General features: G+C 38.1%; 1 long non-coding RNA gene across 1 annotated transcript; it reads left to right on the top strand.

Moving 5' to 3' along the window:
• Window positions 1–9,699: 9,699 nt before the first annotated feature.
• LOC116551213 lies at window positions 9,700–11,619 on the top strand. Its single transcript, XR_004268774.1, has 3 exons — window positions 9,700–9,712; window positions 10,797–10,798; window positions 11,494–11,619. It is a non-coding gene; the product is annotated as an uncharacterized LOC116551213 (long non-coding RNA).
• The last annotated feature ends 1,085 nt before the right edge of the window (window positions 11,620–12,704 follow it).

The following is a 12,704-nucleotide window of genomic DNA, read 5'->3' as shown; positions in this document are numbered from 1 at the left end:
CAGGTACTTTTTTATAGGTGTGTGAGATAATATATATATATATATGTGTGTGTGTATATATATATATGGTGCATATATATATTTTATATATATATATAAAGTATATATATATGTATAAAATCTTTATATATACTTTATATATATATAAAGTATATATATCAAATATATATATATAAAATCTCACACTCCTATCCATTTCATTCATATGTGTGTATATATGTATATATATGTAAATATGTGTATATATGTACATATATACACATATATATGTATACACACACGTATATATGTACATATGTATACATATATATGTACATATATGTATATACATTACATATAGATGTATATACACACACATGTGAATAAAATGGATCATAAGGAACACAGAAGTAGACATGGAATGTTCGTTAGGAGACTATTGTAGAAATCCAGGTGCGAGAAGATTTGACTAAGGTAGTAGCCAAGAAAGTGGTGAGCACCTGTTAGGGCTCTGCTATATTGTATGTAGCAGGACTTGTTGATACTTTGAATATTTATTATATTGGGGAAAAAAGCAGTCTAAGATGACTTGGATTTTTTTCTCAGCTTGAATAAAGATAATAGAAAATTCTGAGGAAAAGCCATTGTTTTGGAGGACTAACTAGAGGTTCATTAAGTTTGAGGCGTGTGTTAGAAAACTGTGATGGATAACTTTATGTGTCAACTTGGTTAGACCATGTTGACCTGCTTTTTTGGTCAAACACTAGTCTAGATGTTGCTGTAAAATCTTTTTTAAAGATGTCATTAACATTTCCAATGAGTTGACTTTAAGTAAAGCAAATTGTCTGGGACGGCTCATCGAATCAACTGAAGGTCTCAAGAGCAAAGACTAAGATTTTACAGAAGGTATTCAACCCTCAGACTGCAACAGTGAAATTCTGCTTGAGTTTCAAGTCTTCAGCCACAACAGTGCAACATCAACCTTCATCTGTATCCCCAGCCTGCTTGGCTGCCCTGTAGATTCCAAACTTGTCAGGTCTCATATCACATGAGCCAATTCCATTAACATTAAAGTCTCATATATATAAGATTTCTCTCACATACATGAAATCTCTCATATTTCGACCAAACAACTGTTGATTCTGTTTCTCTGGAAAACCGTGACTAGTATCACAACTAAGTGGAAGTATCAAGAAGGCAGCAGCTGCATATGTGAGATGTGGAGCTTAGGCACAAAGCTGGGTACAATTCTGGACTATTGTGACTACCATAAAATTATAATGATACATAGCTGTAGTCATTTCCTTGCACCACCACAACAATTTATCACAAACTGAGTGGCTTAAAACAACAGAAATTTCTTCCTCTTACAGTTCCAGAGCCAAGATATTGGAATGAAGATGTCAACAATGCCGGTTTCTTCTGGGTTTGCCGAGCCTTTTCCCAGTTCCTGGGGGTTGCTGGCAACCCTTGGTGCTCCGTGGCTTGCAGGCACGGGACTCTGATCTCTGCCTCTGTCTTCACATGGTCCACTCGCCAGCATCTCCGTGTCTTCTCCTTTTTGACTCTTACATAAACACTGCCATTGGATTTAGGGCTTGTGCTAATCCAGGATGATCTCATCTCAAAATCCTTACATTAAATACATCTGCAAAGATCCTATTCCAAAGAAGTTTAAATTCAGAGTTTCCAGGCAGACAAACATTTTGGTGGACACTATTCAATCCCCTGCAATAATATTAAATATATGTAATGCTCATACTATTTCTACTGTTAATAACTGATATAAGATCCTGTTTGCTTAACACTATCACTCTCATAGACAATTATACTCACCATAGAATTACATAACCTGTTGTCAACAAAGTTACCCTTTTATAAATCAGAAAAGTTACCTAGGACTGTTACCCACATTTTAATTTTAACTTAATGCTCAAAGCCAAATTATATCAAGGTTGTATGTGCCAGAGGGTAGTCACAGTGTCACTTTCATCAGCTTTGCTGTAGATACAGTGGAAGCTTTATTTAATAACAATGTTTCAATCCATAAAACTGATTCAAGCATCTGATGGATTGATGTGTATAGTTTACATCAGTTTAAGTTTTCATCTTTAGGTAGGTGAAGAAAGTTTGATAATAAATAGTCTTGACCTACCAGTTCTGCTCAACTTTTATGCCTGCCTACCCCTGGAGATATGCCATTTTTTTTTCACTGAAAGATCTGCAAAGTGTCTGGACCAAAGTGACTAGAATTGCCCTCATTTGCAAAAGCCCCAGAGAGCAGATTAAAGACCAGTTCCTCTCCCCGACTGCCTTTTCATCTGACTCTTGTGGTCATTTCTGCTGATGTCAGCTCCAGTCTCTTCAGCCCTCACCATCGTCTTCCTTACAGAGATGGATGGCTGAGCAGACTGCTGGAGTAGCTATCCATCACCCATGTCTATGAATGATCAAGGCCACGTCTGTGGTCCCAAATGTGGCAGCAATTAAGTGTGGGTTGCATCCAGTAAAACAGTTCTCTTATGCCACCCACAGAGACTCAGAATCAGAAAGGTTTTCTGCTTATTTCAGAATGCTGCCAACAGCTCACCCACTGAGACTGAAAGGCGGAAGTGAAGATCAGAGAAAAAAAGAAAAGGAAGTGAGAAAATGGAATAAAGATATTCCAAAACTAAGGCTGTTGGATCTAGTGTGTCTTTGAGTTTGTTGATTTTGTGGGAAGCATTTTGTTATGTGGGCCAAGGATGGTACACAAACAGTAATGCCTCTGTGGGTCAAACAAACTGGATGCATTGAACTAGGTATAAACCTGGGAGTGAAAACGGTAGATTGCTGCTCACAGACACGGAAAAATGTGTTTTCTTGATGGCCCTCTAATCTTAAAAACCAAGATATAGTGACAGCTTAATAGGAATTTCCTCCAGCAGGATCTGGCTCATTCTCTAAAGCATGAATTTGTTGTAGTCATTCACTTAGCATTTATTAGGTAAGCATTATTACCAATTCACTGGTGAAATGCCAAGAGACCTAGTGAATGCAGTATGCAACCTTAAGTAAATAACTTTGAGAACAAGCTCTCAGATGTTTAACCCCAAGTCAGTTAAGACCCATTTAAAAATAGAAAAAGAAATAATCATGAAAAATACAGATTAAACTTAACATATGAAAAATGTGAATATGTCCATCTAAGTAAATGGGAAGAAGTTTTTAGGACCCTCATGAGTCATCATGCTCTCCAGGGCCTTTTCTCTCTTCTTTTAAGACAGACATTCAGGAAAATACTAAAAGATCATCTGCTGTTTGGGTACAGGCAAAAGACACTGCATTCTAGGAGTTTATGGTCTGACCGAAGATGCTAAAGTCATGTATCCTCATTTTATTTTCCTTTTGAAATATGCTGACTTATGCTTTTCACTCTTTAAGCTGGGAACTTTGTGTCTTTCAGGGAGGCAAATAGAAGATACAAAAAACTGATGCGTGTTAACGCTGGAATCACAGAGAATACTCTAAAGGCCTCCTTTGTCCTTTTAGGTGACCTTTGAGGTGTCCTTTAACAGGTGACCTCTGGAGACAATCTCATGGCTTGTGTTCAGGTATCATTATTTTCCATTATTCTGGAAATGCTAAATGAGTCCATCGTTCGGATACTCTTCCCTGAGTTGTTGAATTCCCACTACAAAAAAATGAAAAGTCCTACATGAAAAAAGTTAAGAAAATATTTTTAAGAGGCTTATACTCTTCCTATTTAATTGTCTGGTGATGGATCACAGGTAACTTTTAAAATTTAATTATATATATATATATAAATGATATACATTATATATCAGTATATTTTATATATTGAATTAGTCAAAGTCATATCTACTTTAAAGTTCTCTGTATTTACTGAGACTCATTAGAGAAGGAGACAGTTGAAATGCGATGAAAAAACAACCACAGCATTACATTATGAGTACAGCTAGCACAATTTTTCATTCAGTATAATGGTGTTCTGATTGGAAATCCATAATTTGCTATTAACCCTGAAATTTTCCTTCCAACCAGTGGACAGACAAAATGATTTTTTTTTCTCTTTAGAATTACTATTCTCTGGAGCCTCATATCCTAAAATGTGCAGAGGTTAGTTCTTTATTCTTATCACAATGGATTGTGCCTGCAAGAATGGTGTAAGATTTAAAGGCCCACAGTGAACAGATGTCTTTCAGGAGCTTAAGCTGCTACTGCTCATTGCTTTTCATACACAGTTCATCTAATGTGATGAAGTAGGTTTGGGGGTTCCTCTCTCAATACTTAACATTCCAAGATCGACTCAACACATCCTGACATTTGGTAAAATATGTCATTTATTCTGTCTATGTTGCATCTGTAAGACTTGAGAATTCAAAGCACCCACCTGGGAGGTGAGTGGGGTCTGGAATACAGCCCACATTTTGCTCCCCAAGCTGTGTGTCCTGGCATGATGCTGAATATACTCAGAGGAAGGGGCATCCAATTCTAATTTGCACCAAGGCAGCAGATCATCTGATAGCAGACCTGTGCAAAGCAGCATTCACACAAACCAAGCTTAGGGACCGATTCAGCCTTCATGTTTCTAGATGTTCTCTTGCCTTCCTAAGCACATAGCTCATTCTTGCCATCTGTAGAATCAGGCCTCAAATAAATCCATGACATCTCTTAATTGCAACTAGTTTGGAGGAGTACAAGTTTTTAGGTTGCTCTTACATTTTAAACTCTTTTTGATGACTTGAATTTGCTATTAGACCGCAGCATGACTTATCCTTATTCTGTAGCATTTCACATTTGGAATAATAAGTGCAGTATGGGTAGCACTAGGTTAGATGCTACTAGGAATGGAAAAAGAAAAAGTATTGTAGGCACATACGTTTATATGCATTGCATAGATGTGTGTGTCTGTGACACTTGGCAGTTTTGTTCTTGCTTTTGCTTTATTTTGACTAGAATTTGAATAATTTGAATCCCTTTTCTATCTTTTTTATTTGCTGCATAATAAATTGTAAATTTTTCAAAGCCCAACTTAAACCTCACTTCCTCTGGGTAGCCTTCCCTATCACCACCGTAGGGAAGCTCCACACATTTGTTATAGCCTTTGCCACTGGTAGTTTTTATTTGTCTGCTCTACTGAGACAGCCTAACTATGAATGAGTTCTTCGAAGGGAAGGACTTCACTTCATGCATTTTTGTAGCTCTAGGGTAAGTAGAGGATCTTGCATATCTCTGTTATTCTGGAAATGCTAAATGAGTCCATAATGAATGACATAATTCTTGCAGTGTGATCACTAATCTTTGAGGGTCATGACTTTGAAAATTTTGTAAATTCTCTTTCCAGCGCAATAACAACAATAAAAAACAGACATATGCTGTACATGAAAAATTTGCATGAAATGTTAAGCTCTTCTTGGATCTTCTAAAGTTCTTTCACAGACCTGCCTATGGGACCACAAAACTCAGAGTAAGAACCACTTGCTGAGGAAAATAAATGAATATCCTTGGTATAATAAAATGCTGAACATTTTTATACCGTTTTCTTCACAAGTATTACTGTGCTGGTGGCTGAGGATACTATGGTGACTATCATACACATACTCACAGTTCAGAGACACTAACAAATGAGTCAATAATTATACTACAGCATGATAAGTGTTATCATAGTGGTATACATAGGTCAAAAGCCTTAGAGGAATGATTTTCAGATCCATGTTTCGTTGACAAAAGTTTTTCCAAAAAAAAAATTGGGGCAACTGCCATGGGTGGCCAGGTTTTTATTATTCCAAATCAGAAAATTTAAAAAAATGTTCTACTATCACCCTCATTTCATAATGTATTATAACTCAAAAAGAATACATTTGTAATTTTGGAGTAAAGGACAATCTTTTAAATTGATCACATATAACTTTGTCAAAATAATTTTTTTACTCATTTCATCATGGACCTCTGAAAACTCACACCCTGACCCCAGGCATTAAATATTTGAATGCCTCTATCTTAGAGAGTCATCGAAGGCTTTGCAGGAGAACTGTCCAAACTGAATTTTTAAAGAGATAAATAAGGGGCAAGGATGGGAATCAAACAATATGAAGGCTTGATTCCAGGCAGATAAAATCATAGTTGAAAGACTCAGAGACTACACAAATATGTCAAGCTTGTGCATATTAGGTAGTAATGAGGTGAGTTCAAGTTAGCAGGAAACTCCTTATGGGAAAGATGAAATGGGTAGGCATTGAAAAGTCTTAGGAACTGGACCTGAGCAGAGGAGGTGCATTAGATGCCAGTAGGATCCAGAAGCAGTGACTGCAGCAGGCTGGCATGGAAGGGAGCTATAAGAAGTTTGGGGGCCCTTTGTGAAGACTCACTCACCCTGAAGCCATGTGTAAGAACAAATTAGCCAGCAAGATGCTCCTACTGGGAGGCCCTGGCACCTCAGGAGAAGGTGAGATAGGGTTGGTGGGCAATCAGAAGACCTATGAGTCCCTGTGTTTGAAGAGGCGAAATGACTGGGGAAGACTAGTGGGAAGTGGCATCTGCACAGGTGACAAATAGACGGAGGGAGCATCCAGAGTCAAGGCAAGCATCCAGAAAGCTGTTTAGTTGGTAAGATCTTCTTTCAGCTCGGTGGAAAATAGATGAAAATCGAGAGAGAGTTTAAGCGTGAATGGAAGACACAAGGAAGAAAGTAGAATTGAGGTAGATATAGATATATAAAAATCCACAAAGGTAATATGCCTTCTTTTAAAAATAATTTAAAGTTATTCTCTTCTTTGATATGTATGCCTGATTCTCTCCAATTAACCTATTAGGCTACTCAAACCTTAATAAATATGTATTCACTTGTGAAAAATTTCTTACTACTGTATTAATGCTATTGGATGGTATTTGTTGATAATTTTTTTTTTTTTTTTTTTTTTTGAGTCGGAGTTTCGCTCTTGTCACCCAGGCTGGAGTGCAATGTCGCAATCTCGGCTCACCGCAACCTCCGCCTCCTGGGTTCAGGCAATTCTCCTGCCTCAGCCTCCTGAGTAGCTGGGATTACAGGCACGCGCCACCAGGCCCAGCTAATTTTTTGTATTTTTAGTAGAGACGGGGTTTCACCATTTTGACCAGGATGGTCTCGATCTCTTGACCTCGTGATCCATCCGCCTCGGCCTCCCAAAGTGCTGGGATTACAGGCGTGAGCCACCGTGCCCGGCCCGATAATTTTTTTTTTTTAGATTTCAGGTTTGAAAGAGTTTATAAGTTGATTAATTACCCAGATACTCTAACTTTACTAGATAATTTTGGAACGTATGACATTTTAAAGTATCGTACTTTAAAATGTCATACGCTCCAAAATTATTTTTTTCCAGATGAAGTGCAGGTATATCTGCACAGGAGACTCATCCAACCCAGGACTACTGCTAATGAATAATTCCCTATCAAGGAAAACAAGCCTTTTTTAGAATTATTATACTTTAAGTTCTGGGGTACAGGTGCAGAAAGTGCAGGTTTGTTACATAGGTATACATGTGCCATGATGGTTTGCTGCATCCATCACCCTGTCATCTACCTACATTAGGTGTTTCTCCTGATGCTATCCCTCCCCTATCCCCCACCCCCTGCCTTTAGTGAAAGGATTGCTAACATTTCTGTGTATGTTTACATGTGAGAAGATGTAGAAAAACACCATCCTGGCAGAAAATTCTGCCTGTGCTACAAGTTTCCTTTTTCCAAATTCTAAGCATTTTACCCTAGTAGAATAACTGGTTTCTATTGTGAGAATATTGTGGAATACTGCGTATTATCCACAGCTCATTGTTAGATGCTTTCTACTTATGGCATGTGAATATTTAAAAGCTATCTATGCCTGGAACCACCATTTCCTACCTGCCTTTTCCTCCTCCTAAGATTATCCTTTTAAATCTGTAGCAAGTAATTTTTAGACACATTTCTTATTATAGCATTACCACAGCCAGCACAAACATCTTTTTCCTTTCTTTCGCCATGTGTACACATAATGGAGTTTCTTATTAAATATACATGCAATCCCTTGTTGCATATAAATGTACCTCATCAAAGAGTAAGGAAGACCCTGCAACACTGATATTGATTGTTCATAAAGACAGTAATATCTGAATGGTGTTCTCGGGCTTTCTCTTAAAACAAAAAAAAAAAGCAAACATAAAAACCACTAAGAGTCGTGTAACCTCACCAGCCATCATAAGGTGCTCTAATATGACTCCTTTCTCACATATTTACTAGGCTGCTTCACTTCAGATTTCTGAGACCACGGAAAGTAGGAGCTGATTTTCTACTTCCTGAAGAGAATTTACAAAGTCTTGGGTTGTCTTCATGGAGTAATACTCTCTTCTTTGGGGAAAAAATGCCAGTCTAAAGAAAGCCACACTGCTATTCTGGAGAGGTGAGGAGGATGGTTAAGATTAGCCAGTAGTGAAATGCTTCCTGTTGGTTCCAGTGCCTCTCAGAGAAAACACCAATCAGTGATATAGAAGACATCCTTTGAATAAATACACTAGAAAAATATTTCTCACATTCATTTTCACTTTAACATTAGTGCAACTGACTTAAAATTCACAAGAATGTTATCCAGGGGAGAAGAAAATCAGAAGTTTATTAAGAATACTAAAATAAGGACTTAGAAGGACAATTTATCATTTTGTTGAAGGCACAGACTTCTCAGGAAGCGCTTCTCCCTCTGGTTTGGCAGTATTAAATTACATTGTTGGAAAAACACAGTTGGATGGGTGACTTAAGCCAAGTCTGCACACACTAGGTGAAACCGTATCTATTGACTTACAAGCTGGATGCCTGTGTCAAAATGCAATCCTGTATTTTTGTAATAATAGCTAGCAGTCATGGTTATAAATTATTTACAGAGAGTATTCAGTGCAAACAGGTTAGTGCACACATCCTCTTCAGCTTGACTGCCCTGGTTTTAGATCACGCAGACATTCAACTCCTCAGAGATCTGCTCTTATCACTGCAAACCCTAAAAGGGGGCCCCAACTGCAGTCAGTTCAGCTACTCAAAGCCACCTGGCCACTTGCTTGCTAAAGCTCTACCTCAAGGTTCAGTGAGTGAACATGGTCCCTCTGCCCCTCTCTCTCACACCCATCTGGCCTTGGCGATGTAAGGTAATATCAGACATGAAGGCGGATCGATCTCCAGAGCAGAGGCATGGCCATGCTCCGCTATCTTTGTGCAGAAACATAGAAGAATGTGCACAGCAAAGGCCACTGGTGATCTTAACGCAAGCTGACATTTCACTAATGCCATATTTCAGAGGCTGGGAACGAGCTGGCTCTCCAGCAAAGCCCTCAGTTTACATTTAAATAAGTGTGGGCCCTATTGCCATACGGGGGCATGGATTTCCTTTTCTGCACTGGACTATTTCAGCCATGACCATTTTCATTTGTTCTCAGTGATCGATGTAGGCAGGTGGACCTCTCCGCAGTGCCACATAGATGGCCAGAAAGGTTACAGCATCTTTTACGTTTTAAGAATTAAAGCCACAAGGGAAAGCAAACTCTGTTAATATTTCAAGAAGGCTACCCTGCCTCCCCATCAAACAGGCAATTAATGAGATATGGCCCTTAGATGTCCCAGGTCAGATAATGATACATTTCATCATATCTTTTGTTCTTTAAAATGAAAAGATATTACAGACTTTCCACTACCTAATACTAAAAAACTATTTTTATCATAAGAGATCACAGTTTTTGTTTATGAATGAAGAATAGGAAGTGGGTTAAGCTATGTGTTCACCAATTTATAAGGAGAATGAAGGAAATGCTAGCACAACCACCAGAGCTAAACTTGGAAACATGATGGGCACTACAAGATGGAAAGAGAAAAGAAAACTCTGTGTGTTATAGAATCTGCTTTCTTTTGGATTGGACATCAATGGTTTATCTTCCAAATGGTTTTGCAGAGTGTAGAAAGCAGTTGATAATAACATATGCATATGTCAGAGATATTGTGGATTTGGTTTTAGACCACTGCTTAGAGCAAATATCTCAAGAAAGTGAGCCACATGATTTTTTGGTTTTCCAGTGTGTATAAAAATTATGTTTATACCGGGCGTAGTGGCTCATGCCTGTAATCTTAGTGCTTAGGGAGGCCGAGGTGGGTGGATCACGAGGTCAGGAGATCAAGACCATCCTGGCCAAAATGTGAAACCTCGTCCCTCCTAAAATACAAAAAAGCAGTTGGGCGTGGTGGCACAAACCTGTATTCCCAGCTACTTGGGAGGCTGGGGCAGGGGAATTGCTTGACCCTGGAGGCGGAGGTTGCAGTGAGCCAAGATTGTGACACTGCACTCCAGCCTGGCGACAGAGTGAGACTCCATCTCAAAAAAAATTGTTTACACTATAATGTCATCTATTAAGTGTGCAATGGCTTTATTTCTAAATAACGATGTACATACCTTAATTTAAAAATACGTTATTGCTAAAAAATGCTAACAATCATCTGAACTGTCAGCAAGTTGTAATTCTTTTGCTGCTGAAGGGACTTGCGTATTAATGGCTGATGAATGATCAGCATGGTAGTTGCCGAAGGTTGGGATAGCTATGGCAATTTCTTAAAAGAAGACAACATTGAGGTTTGCCACGTGAATTGGCTCGAATTTTTATGAAATTTTTCTCTGTAGCATGTGATGCTGTTTGATGGCATTTTACTCACAGAAGAACTTTTGAAATTGGATTCAGTCTCCTCAAACTCTGCCACTGCTTTACCAACTAAGTATATGTAATATTCTAAATCCTTTGTTGTCACTTCAACACTGTTTACAGCATGTTTACCAGGAGTAGATTCCATCTTAAAGAATCCACTTTCTCTGCTCATTCATAAGAAGCAACTCCTCATGCATTCAAGTTTTATCAGGAGAATCAGCAACTCAGTCACATCTTCAGGGTCCATTTCTAATTCTAATTCTCTTGCTATTTCTACTACATTTGCAGTTGCTTTCTTCACTGAAGTTGTGAGCCCCTCAAAGTCATCCATGAAGATTGGAGGCCACTTTTTCCAAAGTCCTGTTAATGTTGCTATTTTGATTTTCTCCCATGAATCATGAGTTTTCTTCATGGAATCTAGAATAGTGAATACTTTCCAGAGGGTTTTCAATTACTTTGCCCAAAAATCCATCAGAGGAATTAGTATCTATGGTAGATAGCCTTAAAAAATGCATCAAATAAGACCTGAAGGTTGAAATGACTCCTTGATACATGAACTGCAGAATAGATATTGTGTTAGGAGGTATGAAAATAACATTAATCTTCTTATATATCTCCATCATCGCTCTTGGATAAATGTGCATTGTGAATTAGCAGTAATATTTTGAAAGATTTCTTTTTCTCTGAGTTTTGGGTCTTAACAGTGGGCTTAAAATATTCAATAAGCCATGCCATAAAAAGATGTACTGTCATCCAGACTTTTTGTTTTATTTATAGAGCACAGGCAGACTAGATTTAGCATAATTCTTAAGGGCTTTAAAATTTTCAGAATTTTAAATGAGCATTGGCTTTAATTTAAAGTCACCAGCTGCATTAGCCTCTAAGAAGAGAGTCAGCCTGTACTTTGAAGATTTAATGCCAGGCATTGACTTCTCCTCAGTAGCTATGAAAGTCCTAGACGCCATTTTCTTCCAAAAGAAGGCTGTTTTGTCTACATCAAAAATCTGTTGTTTAGTATAGCCATATTCATTAATGATCTTAGCTAGGTCTTCTGAATAACTTGGCGCAGCTTCTCCATCCAGTACTTTCTGCCTCACATAGTGCTTTTATGTTTTGGAGATGGCTTCTTTACTTAAACCTCATGAACCAAACTCTGCTAGCTTCAAACTTTTCTTCTGCAGCTCTCTCACCTCTTTTTGTCTTCATGGAATTGAAGAGAGTTAGGGCCTTGCTCTGGATTAGGCTTTGGATTAAAGGGGTGCTGGGTCTGATTTGATCTTCTAACTGGACCACTCAAACTTCCTCCATATCAGCAATAAGGCTATTTTGCTTTCTTATCATTTGTGTGTTTGCTGGAGTGTACTTTTAATTTCCTTCAACAAGCATTCCTTTGCATTAACAACTTGGTTTGCTGTTTAGAGCAAGAGGCTTAGCTATTTTGGCCTTTCTTGGCTTTCAACATGCCCTCCTCACTAAGCTTAGACATTTGTAGCTTTGATTTAAAGTAAAAGACATGCAACTCTTCTTTTCACTTGAGCACTTAGAGGCCACTGCGGTGTTATTAACTGGACCAATTTCAATATCGATGTGTCTCAGGGAATAGGAATGCTTGAGAAGAGGGAGAGAGATGGAGGAACAGCTGGTAGGTGGACCAGTAAGAATACACACAACATTTATTGATTAAATTATGGTCTTACACAGGCACAGTTTGTCACTCCTCAAAATGATAGCAATAATAACATCAAAGCTCACTGATTACAGATTACTATAACAGATATAATAATAATGAAAGTTTCAAATAATGCAAGAATTATCAAAACGTGACACATGGACACAATGTAAGCACATGCTTTTGGAAAAAATGGTGCTGAAAGACTTGCTCAACAAGGTTGCCACAACCTTCAATTTGTGAAACATATAATAAATGCAATAAAGTGCAATAAAATGAGATATGCCTGTATCTCTTTAAACCATTCATTTAACCAAATATTTAAAAGCCTGTATGACATTAGGCCATTTATTTAACCCCTCTGCACAGCA

Source organism: Sapajus apella, unplaced genomic scaffold (assembly GCF_009761245.1).
Source record: "Sapajus apella isolate SASKATOON/1434 unplaced genomic scaffold, GSC_monkey_1.0 scaffold9, whole genome shotgun sequence".
NCBI classification, from domain to species: domain Eukaryota; kingdom Metazoa; phylum Chordata; class Mammalia; order Primates; family Cebidae; genus Sapajus; species Sapajus apella.
The sequence above is the reverse complement of the archived record's forward strand: the minus strand, read 5'-3'. Positions and strand labels throughout refer to the sequence as shown.